Source organism: Aotus nancymaae, unplaced genomic scaffold (genome assembly GCF_030222135.1).
Source record: "Aotus nancymaae isolate 86718 unplaced genomic scaffold, 86718_ANA_hifiasm-v0.15.2.pri h1tg000019l, whole genome shotgun sequence".
NCBI lineage: Eukaryota > Metazoa > Chordata > Mammalia > Primates > Aotidae > Aotus > Aotus nancymaae.
Window position 1 is genome coordinate 23,345,102 of NW_026988431.1, and position 20,698 is coordinate 23,365,799.

Below are 20,698 nucleotides of genomic sequence, written 5' to 3' on the forward strand. Positions count from 1 at the left end.
AAATGCAAGAAAATTGAAGAATATACAGATTTCAAGGAAAGAAGTTCATTGGAGTATATTTACTTTTTCAACACTTATGAGTGTTTATGCAACAATCCCCCACTGAACTGCAGTAATTTATTTTAAATTCTGAGGTCAGTCTACCAGGTTGTTCATAGATGAGATGAGTCAGGGATAGAATGGTTTACTGAGGAACAATCTACTTAGCAATACTAGAAAATTAGTTTAGGTAATTTTAAAAATAGCATTGTGACTTTTTCATAGGCAGACTACTACTTGCTTAGTTACTACTACATATACTACAGTAAACATTTGATCCTTATTTGATACTCATTGCACCCATTCTTTAAATTTCATCTTTAATTTAAAAATGATTGATTTGTTGATTGCTTAACACAGCAGTCCCCAGCGTTTTTGGCACCAGGGACTGACTTTATGGAAGACAATTTTTCCATGGACCAGGGAGGGGTAGGGGATGGTTTCAGGATGAAACTGTAGGCTGATCACATCAGATCATCAGGCATTAGATTCTCATAAAGAGCATGCATCCTAGATCCCTCATATGTGCAGTTCACAATAGAGTTTATGCCCTTATGAGAATTTAATGCCACTTCATATTTGACGAGAGGCAGAGCTCAGGTGGTAATGCATGCTCACCCACCACTCATGTCCTACTGTGTGGCCCGGTTCCCAACAGGACAAAGACCGGATATACATATGGCAGATAAGCATAGGTAAAGATAATCAACATCATAAGTTATCAGGGAATTGCAAATTAAAATAACACCAAGATCCCACTGTATACCTATTTGCAGGATTAAGATCCCAAACAGTGACAACATAAAATGCACACAAGAATGTGGAGCAACAGAGACTCTTATTTATTGCTGGTGGGAATACAAAATGTTACAACCACTTTGGAAGACCATTTAACGGTTTCTTACAAAATTGTACATACTCTTACCATATGATCCAGCAATTTTGCTCCTTGGTATTTACCCAAGTGAGTTGAAAACTTACATCTGTAGAGATCTGCACACAAATGTTTATAGCAGCCCTACTCTTAATTGCCAAAACTTGGAAACAACCAAGATATCCTTCAACAGATAATGGATTAACAAACTGTGGCACATGTATACAATAGAATTATTTAGTGATAAAAAGAGTAAGTTTTCAAGCCACAAAAAGACATGGAAAAACTGTAAAAGCACATACGGATAAGTAAAAGAAGCTAATCTGAAAAGGCTACATACATTATTCCAATTGTATGACGTTCTGGAAAAGGAAAAACTAAGACAGTAAAAACATCAGTGGTTGCCAAGGGGCCCAGGAAATGGAGGAAAGAATGAATAGATGGAACACAGAAGATCTTTAGGGCAGTAAAACTATTCTGTATGGTACTGTAATGTGGACACATGTCATTATAAGTTGTCAAAACCTATAAAACATTTAGCACAAAGAGTGAGGCTTAATGTAAAACGATGGAGTTTAATAATGATGTATTACCATTGGCACATTCATATAACAGATGTGCCATGCTAATGCAAGATGTTAATAATAGTGGAAACTGTGTGTGTGTGGTAGGGTATGTATGAACTCTCTTAAGTTTTTCTGTAAACTCAAAACTGCTTTTAAAAATAATAAAATCTATTAATTAAAAAGAATCCAAGACCCCAGGATGATTCTTCTATTGATTTTTACTTTTTCAGATGGTACCATAACTTTTCCTTTAATGTAAACACATGCTTGGTTTATTTGAAATACGTTGAATACTCAAAACTAGTGATTCTTGAAATTACAAATTATTAGAAATAGATGTGTTAGGTTCTCTGCTTATATCTCTCCATTAATGTAGCTCAAACCTTTTTACTTTATAGTTCTCAGTCTCACTTCTGGAATAGTCCAGATCCTTCTATAATCTAATATTTTGCATGGCTGGTTTTTGTAACTCAAGACCTTCCAACATCTAATTCTTCATTTAACAATTTTTGTAAGACTTCTCTTGTTAATTAGTGAGCAAAGTGCTTTGCAAAAAATGACCAATCCTTAATTTTAGGTTGGAAATATTTTCATAATCATTTTTACATTAACTCACTATATTTTTATGTTAACTCTTAATGTTATTTTTCTGTATATTGATAGCTTGGTTACTTACAGTGGGCAGGGTAGAGAAATCTTAGTATACCTGTCAAATGTCAATCTGAGGTCAGTTTTTATAGTAGATTATTTTCTAGAATAGTGGTCAACAAACTTTTTCTTACAGGGCCAGATAGTAAATATTTTAGGTCATACCATGTTAGCATGAAAGGAGCCTAAGACAATAAATAAACAAATTAGTGTAGATGTGTTCCAAGAAAACATTATTTACTAAAACAGGAGACTAACCAGTTTGTCCAATGGATTGTAGTTTGTTGACCACTGTTGTAAAATAACTATCACTATGTTATTGAAATAATATCTATAGTGAGAATGTGACAGAGTACTAGGATATGCCATTTTCCAATATTTTCTTTAAATAGACTATCCTAAAAAACCACCACTAGGGAAGCTGCCCATGAGTTGGGCAAAACAAAGGCATGAACTTGCTCTGGTCTTTTAGGAAGCTGCCAGAAAGGTTGAAACATTCAACCGCAGTTCTTTCATTATCAAGTTTGCACAGTTCCCTCTGGCACCAGAAATACCAGCTGCCACTTTATTGTTGCAGTCGATCTAGAGGGTGAAGATGTTAGGTGGGCTATCTAAAATGCCACAGTTGTGCTGTTAAAATTGTTATCTCAATGCAGCAGCTTCTGTCTTTATTAATCTTTCCTCTGTTTAAGTTTTGACTAGATTTCAGAGATCTGCAAAAGTTGTTTCTTAAAGTTTTTGCCAGCTTATTTGTTGTTTTTGTGGAAGGGCAGAATGCTGTAGTTCCCCCATCTGCCATTATTGGTGTCACTACTACTCATGTACTGTGAAGAGACTTTTAAAATTTTACTAAAAAAATTATATCTTTAAAAATAATTGAATGTAGAGAGCACAAAAACTAATAATGTTTTCAGACATATGCACAGAGGAATCATAAACCTCACAATTCCTTTAAAGAAATAAACTCATTCCTTATTTCGGTACCAGAAGCATTTAGTAAATCCTAAATAGTCATTTTTCTCTTTTTTCATTATTAGAAGTTGGTATGCATAACAGTAGCATACATCAGAATTGCTCAGTGTTGATTTTATATTCTCTAATATAATTTCCATATCTTATGTTTATCATATCTCTATTAAGTAATTTAATAGTATTTTCCAGAGTTACTTTGCAAAAGTAAATCATTGACTATATTATTCTTTTTGATTTTGTTAAGAAGGTTCAAGTAGAGTGAATGTGGGTTCCTCATTTTCCACTCTCGGCCCTCATCAGATAAGTACAGAGATTTTGTCTTGTACCCTGTAAATTCACCCTAAGGAAAGGAAGTCTATGGTAGCCTATATACTTGTTTTAAGGCCAGGCCTAGTGGCTCATACCTGTATTCCTGCTATTTTGAGAAGCTGAGACAGGAGGATCATTGATCCCAAGGGTTCAAGACCAGTCTGGGCAATACAGGGAAGACCTTATCTCTACAAAAAATTTAAAAAATTAGCCGAGCATAGTGGCATGCATCTGTAGTCTCAGCTAATTGGGAGGCTGAGATGGGAGGCTCCCTTGAGCCTAGAGGGGTTGGGGGTGGGAATACATACACACACACACACACACACACACACACACACACACCTGGTGTTACCTGTTATCTTAGTTATAAAAGTCACCTCAGGGTGCTTGGAGTAATGATGGTTACCCAAACCTGGGGCAGGAGACCCAGGTTATTTAGTTTCTGATTAATTTGTTTCTGACGTTTTAGTTCTACCTCCACCATAGTAAACTGTTAAGTTTTGTTATCTCCTAATAGGCTTTTTGATTAAGTTGTTCATAGTTATGTCATCAGGAGTGTGACAGGTTTCATATTGAAAATAGTACTCTATTGCACTTATTTTATGTTGAAATAATATTGAACTTCATTTTCTGTTCCCGTCTTTAAGGATAAACTGTGAGTGATTCAGAAATTAACATTAGGTGTGAAAAGGAGATCTTTTGGGTAGGGTTCTCTTGATACTTTATATCCAGTGAGTGGTGATATAGGTAATATCTTTTTCTAGTTAGGCCATTTTCTGCAGTTATCTAATGGTTTTGAGAGAATTTTTTGAAGATAAAATTTTGTTTTCCGAAATTTCATGTTCAGGCTGCTGTATTTAATAGCTAATTTTAAGAACTAAATAAGGTATGGGCTAAAATGTTCAATAGATAGTCTTTATTTATTTATTTGTTTGTTTGTTTGTCTTAGCATTTACTTTCCCCACCCCACATTCTTGGAACAGGCTTCACTTAAGTTCCACAGGAAATGGCACTGATGAAGAGAAGGCTGACCTTACCTCATGAAAGGGCTGTCAGAGCTGCCTGGGAAGAAGGTGTACCTTGGAGAACTGGGAAGATGCCATCAGTGTGGGTGGGCAGGAGGACAGCCAGTCATCCCACTGCCAACCCAGTAGCTTCCAGAGGCACGTGCCCAGGTGCTACCAGGTCCCCTCACAGGGATAGGGGCAGGAACTGCACCTCCCCCAGGCACTCGTCTAAGGCTTCCTGGTACTCCTGGTGGGGCTTGACCATTATCACACAGGTGGGGTGCTTGGTGCCTGCAGCTGCACCCAGGTCCGTCTTAGAGGGAATATAGACACAGGACAGATTTCGGTCCTCACATATGACTGGGAGATGGCAGTATACCTCAATGGGCAGTGTGTCCCCTGCCAAAACCATGATCCTTTTTTCTCCTTTGTTGACAAACTTCTGAACCTCTTTAACCCTGCGCGGAATCTGCTTCTGCTTCAGGGCTTTTTAGATGGATTTGTAGAGCTTCTGCACCAGGCAGCAAGAAGCTAGGGGCTGAGCGATGGGGTTCTGGTTGACCAGAAGCTCCTGGTAGGTGCACTCCCCGCAGCACGCCTACGCCTGAGCCTCGGGCTGGTCCGGATCTCCTTTTATTTTGGTCATCGCAGCGGCCGCGGAAACCTAGTCCCAAGGAGGCGAGTCCACGTGGTCTGCAGCTTTAGGCATCACTCAACGGTATTTATTTTTTACTCTTTCAAAGGTTAAATTATTTTTTACAGCTGTCAGGCATACTACTTTAATAGTCCTTTATGTACTTTTAATTAATTGCATATTAAATTTAACATCACAAGTAACTTATTAACAAATGTTTGTCTTATTAAACTTCACTCAAAAATGCAGTAAATATCTGACAATTTCTATACCGTCTTCTTTTAATGAGAGTCTCATTAATTTGATAAATGTGAACACTGTTAATACTATACAATTCATATATGAATTTTGCATTTGCATACACATCAATAAGATTTATTTATACGGTACATTAAAAAACTTAGTATAAGAGTACAGTCTACTCAAACATAAACCAAAACTGAATAGAAATTTTGGTTATGGATTGACCATTTAAATGTAAAGTTTTGAGTTTTCTTCTCAAGCCCTCCCCCGCAAAAGTAATTGATTTGAGCCATTTGCTATTGCCAAGGCAAATATAAATAGGTTTCATTTAGACCTTCTAAATTTATGGAAGCAATTAGAAATCAAAATTTAGAGCCTACTAGGAACTTTTTTAGGGGAGGAAGTATGGGGTGGGTGGGGGGTGGTTGAAGAATGGTTTTTAATGGTATTCTATAGAATTCATTTATAACTACTTGGAGTTCTTAAATGCTTTATCTACTTTTAGAGATGGCTGTTAAAGTTCTCTGCAAAGCCTAAGAGATGCTGTTCTTACTAACGTCTAGGCAAGGGTCGAAGTTTAGGTGTGAGAGCAAATGATGAAACGCTAAGAACTATTTACATGCATGGTAATTTCTTGCCATTTAAACACATACACACACATTCACATAGATTAGGTGTATATTTATGCACAATCTGGCCTTTTAACAAAGAAAAATAAGCCTGTGTTTCGGCTGCCACTGATAAAAACAAAACAGCTGAGACTTTAATGAACACCATACTGAGGGCATGTAGGACATAAGGCAAATTAAGCAGGTTACAAACTGCACATCTTCTGTTTAGATATGGGAGATCTCCCCAATCCTGACAATTAGTTGTACTGACAAGGCAAGCAGACAGTCAGAAACAGAAGGAGATCATTTGTATCAATTTGAGAAACAGAACTAGTAATGAAAAAATAGCCACATAAAATAGTTTGTCTTTTGCTTTAAAATTGTTCTTTCTCTGTATTTGCTCCAAAAATAAACACACACTGGTAAACAAAAGCTTCTTTTGTTTGCAAATAAAGACCAACTTAGTTTTTATTTTTATTTTTTAAGAAAAGATTTTCTGGACACTCAAACGAATTTTAATCTTGGTAACCTGACAGCTTTGTTTAAACATTGAATATGAGTTTCCTTTCATGAAAATCTTTTCAAAGTATAGCGGTTCAGCTGTGAAAACCTGAATACATTAATGATGACAAAGAAGCTCCAGAATGAGCCAACATTTGTTTTGTTCTCTTTCAACATTTCTTGATAAATTGCATACACAAAAGTATTGCAGGGTTATTTTAATTTCTCCTTATTTCTTTGCTAATAAATGTCTTTGTGTTTACCCTTTTGCTTCCAATACCTTACTATTAATCACTTTATATTATTTATTTTTAAATGACCTTAAGAAGTTTTTTTTTTTTTAAACTATACCTTAAAGGTACGTATTACAGGGAACATTTGAACAGTGCTTTTGGTGTATGTGATTACACACCAAAATCCATGACTCATGTTTAAGTTTTGGATCACTGTTTTCCATAGTAAACCCCTTGCAATGCTCAGCCAATTGTGTTCTGAAGGGGTTTATTTAAGGATCATTTTCTTTGTAGCTTAATTTATTTAAAAAAATGAGTTGGCCAGGCATGGTGGCTCACGCCTGTAATCCCAGCACTTTGGGAGGCTGAGGCAGGTGGATCGTCTGAGGTTGGGAGTTCGAGACCAGCCTGGCAGACAACATGGTGAAACCTCATCTCTACTAAAAATACAAAAATTAGCAGGGCACAGTGGTGCATGTGTGTAATCGCAGCTACTTGGGAGGTTGAGGCAGGAGAATTTCTTGAACCTGGGAGGTGCAGGTTGCAGTGAGCTGAGATCGAGCCACTGCACTCCAGCCTGGGCGACAAGAGCAAGACTCTGTCACAAAAAGTCATTTGCCACAAATGCAATATTGAAGTATTTTAATACAATGTATTTTTAAGGCTTTATAGCATACTTATTCTACATAGTCATTCTTATGAAACGTGGCATGGTTAATTTTTATGAAATAAATGTTTCCTTTGTGAGAAGTTTTTATTTTTGAAATTTTATGTGTGTGTCCTGTCTTGTTTTAAAAAGATAAGAGGCATAATTTGGGACATACTCTGTGAAGATAAGCTTTTTCTTTTCTTTTTTTTTAAAGATACAGGTCTCACTCTGTGGCCCAGGCTGGAGTGCAGTGGCATGATCATGGCTCACTGCAACCTCTACCTCATGGGCTCAAGTTGTCATGGTATGCTTGGGGTGTCACTTTGCCAGCCAGGAACTTCTGTGGTAGGCAGTGCCTTCTACCCCAGTACTGCTTGCGCCCACCAGACTTGTTCCACCCACTTGGTTTGGCAGGCTCCGCTTGGCTTATGCTACTCACCCAAATCCCATGCCTACTAAGGGCAAGCCAGGCACAGAGTGGAGTGAGTGTGGGGTCTGGCCACTGGGCACAGCCAGGCACGTTGGCTGCTTCAGTGGAGCGGGCAGCCCTAGATGCTGGCACAGACACTGGCTCTGTGAAAGGCTGCAGCTGGATCAGATGTACTGCAAGCGACTTCTATTGTGGCCACCCACATCTTGGCAAGGGGAATGTGATGACACCTGGAAGCTTGGAGACACCAGGGACCACAGAGCCCCAAAGAGGTTGTCACAGCCCTGGTTTGGGGAGCCCCTGAGTCTGGAGTCCCCAAAGGGTCCTAGCTCTTCTCTCCTTTTGGTTGCCAACAACGTGGCTAGGAGTGTTGCGGGGGCATGTTTCAGCCATTTGCGTTATAGCTCTTTTAGTCCCGACATTCGGCAGGTCCCAAGTTCTTGTCCTGCATCCGGGAAGAATGAGGTACATGGACAACTGGAGGGTCAGCAAGGCAGAGAGGAGCTTCAGTGAGTGACAGCAGCTCTAGAGGGGTCAGAAGTGGTAGCTCCTTTCTGCAGGCAGGTCATCCTGACGAGTGTCCAGCTCTCAGCAGAGAGGAGACCAGCTGTGGGTAGCTCCTTTCTGAAGGCAGGTTGTCTGAACAAATGTCCAACTGTCAGTGGAGATGAGACCTGGAGTGGGTAGCTCCTTTTCACAGGCATGTTGTCTCAATGATTTGAGGATACTTAAGTGGGTAACTGCCTCCCATACCTGGTAATCCTGGCTGGGTCCAGGGTTTTTATGGGCTCAGAAGCGAGGAAGTGCCTGCTGATTGGTCCGTGGGCAGGGACAAAGCACCATAGGTTCTCACTCCTGGCAGAGGACTTTACCCAGAAGTGACAGTCCTGCCCCCAGGCTTCAGGGCATACATGGCTTGAAGGTGGGGCTTCACTGGGGACTTGCCTGTTTCTGCCCAGGACCGTGTCTGCTTCCTGCCACCACCAACCTGTCATCCATGGCACCCAGGCTGTTTGAGCCGAGGGGTGCTTGCAGGCACACACTGAGCTATCCCTAGCCCCCATCACCCTCCCTCCTATGCTCGTGGTTGCCTAAAGTCCAGAAGGGGCTGAGGTGGCAGGAGGCTGGCATGTCAGTGCCGCCCTATGTATACACACACCCAGCTGGGTTGTGACAGCACCTGGGCTCAGCCATATCTTTGCTTCACTCCTGAGAGGATACCAGGAGCAGGGAGAGGCCAGGCCACAGCAGCAGGCACTTTCAAGGCTGTGGGATAAGGGGCTTCCTAGGACCCCAAGAGTGCAGGAATGCCTCAGTCTGGAGCGCAGCTGAGTGGCTGTAGCTGTGCCCCAGAGCAAGGGCTCCAGCCCCGCCTACTTGGTAGGGAGAGGGGCTCCCGCCTGTTCTTGGCTCCTGTGGGCTCATAGAGCATGCAGCCCAGAGCCAGCACCTCCCCTCCTGCACTCAGCATCTTCACAGTGGCTCCTCCAAATGGGCCGCTGCTGCCATTAATGGTGATCTTCCCACCTCCATCTCCTGAGTAACTAGGACTACAGATACATAAGAACCATGCCTGGCTAATTTTTTAATTTCTTTGTAGAGATTGGGTCTCACTCTGTTGCCCAGGCCAGTCTCAAATTCCTGGACTCCATCCATGTTGGCCTACTGAAGTGCTGGGATTACAGGCATTAACTATCATGACTAGCCTCTTTCCTGATTTTTAAAGTTTAAACATGTTTATTCCATTTACAAAATGCTTTTCAGTAAAAATGTATCACAGAGTTTTGCGAATTTAGTATTTTTTTTAATCATTTCTTGAACTACACTGATATATTATTGTTTGAAGATACTTTCTTTCTTTCTTTTTTCGAGATGGGGTCTCTCTCACCCAGGTTTGTGCACAGTGGTGCAATTACAGTTCTCTGTAGCCTCAACCTCCTGGGCTCAAGTGATCTTCTTGTGTCAGCCTCTGGAGTAGCTGGGACTTAAGGTGTGTGCTATCATGCCTGGCTAATTTTTACATTTATTTTTGTGGAGACAGCATCTCAGTATGTTTTCCATCTGGTCTTGAACTCCTGGGCTCAACAGTTCTCCTGCCTCAGCCTCCCCAAAAGCTAGGATGATGGGCGTGAGTCACGACACCCAGCCTGAGCATGTTTTCGGATGGCATATATCTAGTTCAATGACTAAAATGAGCTGTGTATTGATTTATTTACCAAACATTAGTATTTCACATTTTTCATAGTGTATCACTTAACTTTTGTTGCATAGCATAGTATCCCTAAACTTGGTTATACAATATAGTAAGGATTTATTATGGGTCACGGTAAAGTGACCAAGTTGAGTAATTCTCTTACTGTGAATTGAGCTTGCTTACATTTCTAAGCAATGGGTGATCTAAGATGGTGTCACTGGTGTCTGGAGACTGACTAAACTACATGTCTCATCCTCCAGCAGTGTAGCCATCACTTGTTTACATGGTGATATCAGCTTTCCAAATAAACAAACTGCAAAGTTTCAGGATTTCATGAGACCTAGACTTGGAACTGTGACCTTGTCAGATCTGCCACATTTTCTTGGCCAAGGCAAGTAACAAAGCCAGCTGGAGGCAAGAGGTAGCAAAAGTTGTATTTTTGTATACTAGCAGTGAACAATCCCACAATAATTTTAAGCAAAAAATTCTATTCATGATAACATAAAAAGAATTAAATAGTTAGGAATACATTTAATACCAGAAGTAGAAGAAGTACACTGACATCTATAAAACATTACTGGAAAAAATTAAGGAAGTTATAAATAAGTAGATATTTCATATTTCTGGATTAGAAGACTCAGTATTACTGTGTTGCCACTACCTTTTGATGGAAGAAGCTGGAAAGTTACACCCTAAATGTCATATGTTTAGGAAGGGAATAATTGGCCATTAATATCATCAACTTTTCACAGATACTAATGCAAAAAATAAATGAACATTTATAATATGCAAATATTTTATGTTAATAAGAATGAGCCAAAAAAAGATGGCATTACTGGACACAAAATCATTAACTGAAAACCTAAGCTGATTGACTGAAAAATAGTAGAAGCAAGGAGAACTCAAGCTGCCTCTTTTTAAGGCAGCTAATGGTAAACAAGCAAAAAAAAACAAATTTTTCCTATATTTCTGGATTTTCTAGATTAAAAATGTATACATATGAAAAGGCTGTGGTGAGGTTTTTAAAATAAATTCTGTAATCAAATTTATTTCAATCACATCTCTAGAGAGTTTATTTTAAGCTCTAAAATATCTTTCTAAAAATCATTCAGAATTATGAACTGTTTGAAAAGACAATATGTGTATTTGCTTATGTGAACATTTTTTATGACTGAATTGGAAAACTAATATGTAGTGAATATATTTCTATAAAGAGAAGAATTATTGAAATAGATTTCAATTCAGTAAAATATTAGGTACTCTCTAAGATTAGAGTATACACATTGCTTTCTAGGTTATATTATAGACATCAAAAACTGTGGTTACATAAACTGATGTATAGCTATTAAGTATGTATGAAAACTTTAAAAATGAGAAAAGTTTGTTATTTGTTAAAGTGATTTTTATAATGGACATACAATATATATAGTTATATCACAAGTTTTAAAATATAAAAGAAGAAATAAATTTCTTTATGATCCTATAACCATTAATGTACTGGAATAAATAATTATAATCTCAGAAAGAAAACACCAGTCCCAGTTTGGTGACAGATGATTTCTAATAAACATAAAGAGAAAATTCAGAGAATTGAAAAATAGAGAATGTTTTCAAATTTTTATTACATGACTAGTATAACTTATGTAGCAATATTAGTCAAGAGCACTATGAAAAAGTACAGTCCATTCTTGCTCATGAATATAGATAAAAATAAAATGTTAGTAAACAGAACCTAGCCTATGTAAAAAGATAACATATTTTACCACATTTTGTTTATCCTGGGAACTCAGGGTTAATACTTAAAGAAAATCTATTCCTGTATTTCACCTTATTAACAAAGTGGAAAAGTCATTTCAGTAGTTGTAGGGGAAACGTTCACAAAAATTCATATAAGTTCATGGTAAAATAACAGTTCACAAACTGTGGATTGAGACCTTCTTTAATATGAAAAAGGGCATTTATAAAAGAATTACAGCAAAATCCTCCTCGTGGTAAAATGTTAAAAGTTTTCTCTTTAAAATTAGGCACATATACACCATGGAATACTATGCAGCCATAAAAAATGATGAGTTCATCTCCTTTGCAGGGACATGGACGAAGCTGGAAACCATCATTCTCAGCACACTGACACAAGAACAGAAAACCAAACACCACATGTTCTTACTCATAAGTAGGTGTTGAACAATGAGAACACATGGACACGTGGAGGGGAACATCATACACCAGGGCCTGTTGAGAGGGGGGCTAGGGGAAGATAGCAGGGGGTTGGGGGATTGGGGAGCGATAACATTAGGAGAAATATCTACTGTAGATGACTGGGGGATGGATGCAGCAAACCACCGTGGCATGTGGATACCTAGTTAACAATCCTGCCTGATATGCACATGTACCCCAGAACTTAAAGTATAGTTTAAAAAAACACACACACACAAAACCAAAATAAAATTAGAAATACTAGTAGAATCCATACATAAATGATTAGAATTTGATAATTTAGTTTACCTGTATTCCCTGTTGTAAAATTAGTATGCAAAATCCATCACACTTACAAATATACCAGCAATAAAAATACAGCATATATAACAGTATAAAATATTAATAACCCTTCAATAAATCCAGTAAACTATGTGGTAGTTTTTATGCAGAATGTTATGAAATTTTATTGGAAGACATTTAAGAAGACCTGAATAAATAATAGAGGACAGTGATCATGGATGAGAAGACTTATTGTCACAGAGTTATTAGGTTTTCCCCAAGTTTATCTATAGACTCAGTATATTTTTCAGTCAGAATTTTTTCAGTGGTTTGTTCTATTTAGTAACTTTGTAGGTTCATTCAAGTATTTAGTAGAAAAACAAAAGGTTTAATAGACAAGACACTTCTGAAAAAGAACATACACATGTTATATAACAAGGTAATATGATAATGGCTCATGACTTGATAAATAGACCAGTGGGGAGAACAGATAAACAGATAGACCCAAACATATGTGAAAACCAAATATATGACAGAGCTGGCATTGCAGAGCAGTGGTGAAACAATGGCATCATCATTAAGTGGTGCTGAAGACAACTGATTTTTCATTTGGGTGGAAAACAAAAATGAATTATTTTCTCACATCTTATTGACAATACCAAATTCTCCTAAATCAAAAACTTAAATATGTAAAGCAAAACTATAGGACTTCTAGAAGAAAATATAATTTAAAACACTAAAAAGGAAAAAATATATATAGAATTAAATTATTGCAAAATCAAAAACGATTATGAGAAGACACTGTAAACAGAGAGTGAAAATACAAACCACAGTCTGAGAAAAGATAATAACAAAACTTAAAAATTTAGCATCCAAGAGGTATGAAGAATTCTTATGAATTAATAAGAAAATGACACGAAATAGGCCTATATTTTGTAGTAAAGGAACCATGCAACAGCCATATATTTATTAAGAATTTAAATAAAGTCCTTGTCAGATAACATGTATACCATGAATTTGCCACCATGTGAAGAACTGTGAGCTCTGCTACATTGCTGATAGGAGTTACAGTTGGTTCAAACATTTTGGAAATAATTTGGCAAAATACAAAACAATTGAATATGATCATACCCCAGGAACACAGGGTAACTATTACATATCTACATCAAGAATTGCGTATAAGAATATTGTTTGTAATAACAAAACTGGAAACAGTCCAAATGTGCATCAGCAGTGCAAAGAATTTCTTCAATTTCTGGCTGGGAATGCAATCCTCAGGAGAGAGGTGATAGTAGATTTAGATTGGGAGGAGAAGTAGTGGAAATGAAGATAATTAAACAGATACGGGATATAATTTTGATGTAGGGTAGAGAAAACTACTTGTTGATAAATTGATTGCAGGATGGTAAGGTAAAAGATTAATCTAGAAAGATTCCTAGGTTTTTGGCATTGGGCAACTGACTATAGAGAGGTGATACCATTTACTAAAGTGTTGGAAAATTGATGAAAAATTAAATTTGGAGGGAGTGAGTGGGGAGGAGAAATAAAAATTTTTGTCTGCCTTGTATGGTGACATCTGAGATGTCTGTTAGACATTTATTAGTGGAGATGGATATATGAGTCTGTTATTCTGGGAAGATGTAGTCTTAAGATAGGTTGGGGAGAAGTTAGCACATGGATGGTGTTAGATTTGGGAACATAAATAGAGGGGGGCAAGGTAGAACCACAAGATACTCTTAACATTTTGAGATTTGTAAATAAGGGTTTGATATCTTTAATATCTGAAAATTCAGACAAGTTAGTAAGAAAGATGAACACAATCAAAAAATTACCAAAGGACATAAACTAGCAATTCTCAAGAAATATTTTAGATGCTTAATTATATGCAGAATGACCTCATTTGCCGTATAAGGAATGACTTTAAAGCAAGTTTGTTTTTTTGTTTTTTTCTTCTTCTACATTGTCAGGTTAAAAAAGTAATACAACTGGGCATTGCTTGAAGTCTAGGGAATTGGATATTTTGAGATAGGTTTTGTGGGAATACAGATTGGTATTATCCTTCTGACATTCAGTTTATCAGTATATATTGTAAGTCTTAATGTGTCCTTGTCCATTAACATTCAGTTTAATTTTTTTCTTTCTGAAAGTCTGTGTTTCTCCTGTCCTTGCCTGTTTTTTACTTTCAGTGTCAATGGTGCATTAAAATAGATTTAAATGTGGATAGTTGATTGGTTGAACGCAAAGTTTTTAATTATGTGAAACCCTCTATGTCTTCTGAAGGTTGGAGTAGTTCTTTATTATTTTTATGTTTTCTCTCTGTTACTGTTCATTTCTTTTACTTTTGAATATCAGCTTTATTTTTTTCCTTATGGATAGAGAATTGATTCTTTCTTTCAAATGTTGCTAATGTTCATACCTAGTACAAAAAACTTATAAATCATGTAATATTTCATTTTTAATGAATTAAATAGAAAACAGGGTATGATTTTCCCATTTTGCCCAAAGGAAAACAAAGATAAGATGGACATTCTAGGACAAACATAAACTCAACTTATGATGAAGCTCATTTATCTCAGTTAAGTTTATAACTCAGAAGTCTGTTTTGACGAGTAAGTAGTTTATCTTCTAGGAAAATATTTGCCAATGTAACTGTCTATTTTGTATTTCCAAATGGTAAATTATATAAAAGTATCAGTTTTTGCAACTTGATTACTGACTTTGGATGTGTGCACATTTCTGTTTCAGAGTTTTCTCTGCATCTCTGTTAATTTTATGTCAGTTTAATCCTTGTTAAGTAAATTATTTTAGAGGGAAACTTCATATGTGAAAGTTACTTACAGTGTAAAAGTGAAGATTAAAAAGTCCTCATCCTCCCCCTTGTGGGATATTACTATACTGTTTTTTCCAGCATTACGCATCATAAACAGGTAAAAAGCAAAACTAAACAAGTAAAACAAAACAGTAAAAAGAATGAAGTAAATGTAATTATAAGAGGAAATTCAGCTAAGCACATTTATTTCATGTTATTACTAAAATTTTACTTTGTTTACTTTTAAATAAAAATAGTTTTAGTAAATAAAAAAGCCACATATCTGTTTATTCATAGACATTTTCACCTTATACATAGCTAAATTCTCATCAAATTTTATTTACTGACTTGTGGCCAGAACATGTTTTTAGCTTATTGGAAGAGAGAAGAAAATTAAGTAGGTTGATCCACAGAGCTACCTTCAAATTTCATTCTTTGTAGAAGTACAAGTTGAAAAACCTCTTACTCCCAGAGCTTAGTGTTTTCTACTCTATGAATTTTCCTTTAGGTTTAAGTTTTAGAAATACAGTTAAAATACTTAAAGAATGAATGTTATGACATTCTGGGAAACTTTAGTCTTACAAGTTCATTTGTATATGAATTTTTTTGATAAATTATAATAACTTAGTGTGCTAAGTTATAATCTGTCAAAGTCACATATTTTAAAATGTTATATTAGGAACAAATAATTGCTTAAGATAATTTTTCTTTTATTCAATCTGTGATTATTCAAATATGCTTTCAAGGTATTGACACTTTAAAACAGTTATAATAGAGACAGAGTCTTACTGTGTTGCCCAGGCTGGTCTCAAACTCCTGGGCTCAAGTGGTCCTTCTGCCTTGGCCTCCGAAAGTACTGAGATTACAGGTATGAGCCACTGTACCTGGCCAAGATATTTACACTTGATGCAAACGACTGTGTTAGTCGATTTATATTCTGTACATTTTAGTTGAAATAAATATTTTGTATAAAATTTGTAGCTCATGATAAAGGAGTTTAGTACTTTGTGATATATTTTCTCTTTATTGTATTTCAGGGATTGCACAGTTCAATTAAGATGGCTGAGTGAGTGTGGATTGGGGTGTTGTAATTACTCAGCCACAGATATTCTGATGGCATTAATGTTAATATTTAGAGTTTAATAGGGCTCTCAGACATTCATTACTAGCTTGTCCTAAGCATCCTGGTTTTGTTGTTAATGTAAAAATATGTGTTTTTAAACTTATTTGCCTCCAGATGTTTATTGTAAGATTTAATATTCATTGATTTCTTCTTTCAGTGGCTGTTTATTGAGTGCTTACTCTCTACCAAGATATGTTATAGATGCTGAGAATTACAGGTATAAACAAAACAATAGCATTTGTTTTGAAGGTTACAATTCTAGTGAAAACTTAGAGTAAGCAAGATTATTAGTATGTAAAATATATCCAGTTTCATAGGGATAAGTGCTGTGGAGAAATACAAAGCCTAGGAAAAGGCTAGGAAATGAATTAAGGAGGGTGTTACCATTTTAGTTAGAACAGCAAGAAAGGCCTAATTGAGAGGATATGAAGCAAAAAAGCCCTTACTCATGTAGTAAAAAATCTCCTTTCAGGCCAGGCATGGTGACTTATGCCTGTAATCCCAGCACTTTGGGAGGCCAAGGCAGGCGGATCACGAGGTCAAGAAATCAAGACCATCCTGGCCAACATGGTGAAACCTCGTCTCTACTAAAAATACAAAAATTAGCTGGGCATGGTGGTGCATGCCTGTAGTCTCAGCTACTCGGGAGGCTGAGGCAGGAGAATCGCTTGAATCCAGTGGCGGAGGTTGCAGTGAGCTGAGATTGCACCACTGCACTTCAGCCTGGGCAACAGAGTGAGACTCAGTCTCAAAAAAAAAATCTTCTTTCATAAAACCTTAATGTTTTTAAATAATATACTAGATTAGTGATTTACTATTCCTCTGAATAACGATCAGAAGAACATTGAAAAACTCATAATCTCCTGAAACTGTTACCATTTATTTAGTGTGTCCTTTAAATATAGTTTTGCTATTTTAGTATGTTAAAGGGTAGATTTCATCATGTGGTAACTCTGCTAATACTCTGACTGCCTCCTACAGTAAATGTGTAATTGGTGCTTTTTATCTCTGTAGTAGAAAGGAAATGAAATTATATTAATACATGTAGTTTCTTTCTTTTTTTTCAATTTTTGGAAATCAGTTTCCTTAGGTTGAAAAATATATGTAGTTTCTAATTGCAATAAAATACATTTTAAATTACATGGTATTGTGCATACATGTACTGGATATCAACTGGCTTATTTTGATTTTTTAAAAGCTGTTTATGTAGTATTATTATTTGTTACCTTTCCTACATCTTTTACAAATAGTAGGCAAGAGGAAAGCTAAGCGGTTTCTTTCATAGGTTTTTAAGATTACGATTTTTTTTCTAAAATCTGTTTTTTAATTTATTGCTTGTCCAAACATTTTAAAAATTAAGCATAATACCATAAGAATACTAATACTAATACCATTTCATTACCTTCTTAGATTTTAATCCTGCTGCAAAAACACTTTCAAATACATGTTAAGAATATGATTCCTTGTAGTTTTAATTCTTTATGTATAGATCAAGAGAAGAGAGAGTGACTACTGTGCTCTATTTATCTATGTGCCCAGTTTGCCTGTCTCCTGATACTTAAGTTTCTGGGCTGCGATTCCATCTAGCTATCACTTAGGTGGTGTGGTCACCTAGCAGAAAAGTGGTGTTAGGCTTCATGTTCTTCTGCTCTCACTGGAGTGATGGTGCATATTGAACTCAGTGTGGTAACCCCTTGCAGTGTTACCTGTGTTTTAGTAGTGTGATATAGTCATTCACATCCAAAATGTTCTGGGCAGGGAAAAGCGTAAGCCTTTTTCCTTGCAGAAGTTCATGCCACAAAAATAACGTGTTTTTTTTTTTGAGACAGAGTCTCACTTTTTTGTCCTGGCTGGAGTGCAGTGGTGCGCTCACTGCAACCTCCTTGTCTGGGTTCAAGTGATTCTCCTGCCTTAGCCTCCCAAGTAGCTGGGACTACAGGTGCCTGCCACCATGCCTGGCTGATTTTGTTATATTTTTAGTATAGATGGGGTTTCACCACATTGGCCAGGATGGTCTCCATCTCCTGACATTGTGATCCGCCCACCTTAGCCTCCCAAAGGGCTGAGATTACAGGCATGAGCCACCTCGCCCAGCCAGAAATCTTATTTTTAATTCACATTTCTCACAGTAGTGCAGAAGGCCCTTGTGATATTAATACATACATTTTATAATCATCTAAGTCACTCCATTATTCTAAAGCTCTTTACAACACCAATATAGATTGATTTATTAGGTATACTGCATTATATTCCATTTCTATTTCTCAATAACAAAAATTCTTAGGGTGTGCTCTCCTGATACTACCACTAAATGTATTGTTATACTTTGCATATAGTGTTTTTTTACTTTTTAAAATAATTGGTAATGCTTTGATATAAACAGTGGGTGCTTTATGTTTTCTAAGGGATTGGATGAATGCAGAAATAGTTACCATCACCCAATTTACCTATTTTAGGAAGATTTCATGCCTGAAATAATGTTTAAGTGAGTTGAAGAAAATAGCTTTCTTAGCCAGATTTTGTAGGACAGCCTAAAAATAGTCACTGGGTCTTGACTAAGGGGAAAAACTAGTAAAGGAATATGAGAGTAGAATAAATGAACATTTTTTTTTTCTTGAACTTGGAAGAATGTCTGCAAAGTTAGACTATGGTGACAGATTATGAAGCGAAGGGCAGAGTGTAGGAGTGTAGGCCAGTAAGTGACTGAATAAGAGACACAGCTTATTTTATAGCCACATTTTAGATTAAATGTGAAGGAGTGAGGTGGATCAAAATGAGATGATTAACTAAATTCTTTATGTAAAACATTTATTCTTTTATTTTAGTGTGTACTGCTTTTCCTGTACAATAAGTTATGTATCCTAATAAAAATTAAAGAGCAAGTTGCATTTGGAAGATCAGGTCATCGTAACTCATTGACATTAGGCCACATAACTGAATAATGTCTTCCTTCAGTGAAATACATCAAATGAGATCAACATTATGACTCATAAACATGCCTTGCAGGCATAAAACAGCAGGGAATTAGCATGTGAGGCTGATAAATATGCATGTAAATAAGCTCCCAAAGGAATAACATGGGTTTGATTGATAGGTTTAGAATTGGAACATATGTAAACCCCTTTATTCCTCATTCTGGTGTAGCTAAGTAAAGATACGTTTTACTTGTTAAAAAGTTTCAATAACTTTGTAAATCTTAATGCCACATCTGTTTTTTTTTTTTTTTCTTGTGCATGTCACTTGTAAGATTAATTGAATTGTCTACAGGCTGGATGGCCCTCACATAAAGTAAATGGTGGAACATGTGAATAAGTGGCTATATATTTGTTGCTAGAAACAGGGTAAGAATTTTTGGGAAATTTCTGTTTTTACATTGTAAAATGATATATGGTCATAAGAAATTTCTTTTAGAAATAAAGATGTGACTTCGCAGATTATTCTGGCTCCCTTAGTAATACTTCATACCATCTTTTTCTACAATTTAGCTACTAACAATGCAGTTTCTATTTATTTGCTGATTTCATACTACTGCTTTGATAGTCTATAATTAAAATATATATTTTTATTAATTTTTTTTTGAATTCTTGGTACTTTAGTCCTTCTAAATCAGTATTCAGGAACTATTGTAGAGCTGTATTAGAAAGTGCATGTTCAAATGCTAATCAGATACCCAGGGAGACTCCAGTTTTGTGTTCATGCCTCTCAGCAACCAAATGACTTTGGGAAATATTAATTCCCCTCTCCAGGTTCAAGTCATTTCAGATAAATGGAAGAAGAAATGTGGTTTTTGATTTCCTGGTGCAGAGTCTGAAACATGAGTCCCGTGGAGGGTCTAGAGATTTGCCAACTGAAGGCATTATGAGATTAGTTAGTGGCCACTTCTATTTGGGAAATATTTTCTTGTCTCCCATTGATAATAAAATAGTAAATGAAAAGGAACATCATCAATTTAACATTATGAAACAGTCTGTAGTTTCAGAGGAATCATGTTTTTGATTTGGTGAGGTAGGACTGGATTCTCTACAGCCTACATTCATTATTCTGTAGATCATGGTTGATGATTATTGAGCATTAGGACTTCTAAGTTCAACAGCTGTGTTCTAGGTGCTTGGTATATATCACTGAACATAACAAAGGTCCCTGCCTTCATAGAGCTTGCATTCTAACAGAGGGAAAAAGTAAATATAATAAATAATTAAACAGTATCTTTGAAAGTAGTAATTGCTTTAGAAAAAAGAAACAAATATTGCAATATAAGGGGAATGATAGTATATTATAAGTTAGAAGGTTGCAGAATTAAATATCAGAGCAGTTCTTACTGATAAACAATTAAGCTAATACTTAAGGGAGATAAAGGAGTGAACCATCTAAGTTTTGGGGC

General features: G+C 36.4%; 1 protein-coding gene and 1 pseudogene across 1 annotated transcript in view; one reads left to right on the top strand and one right to left on the bottom strand.

Annotated features, from left to right (window-relative positions):
- Positions 1 to 20,698, top strand: part of TBC1D5 (TBC1 domain family member 5) — a 561,805-nt gene that overhangs the window by 221,224 nt on the left and 319,883 nt on the right. The window lies entirely within an intron of this gene.
- Positions 4,600 to 5,061, bottom strand: LOC105727088 (H/ACA ribonucleoprotein complex subunit 2-like; annotated as a pseudogene).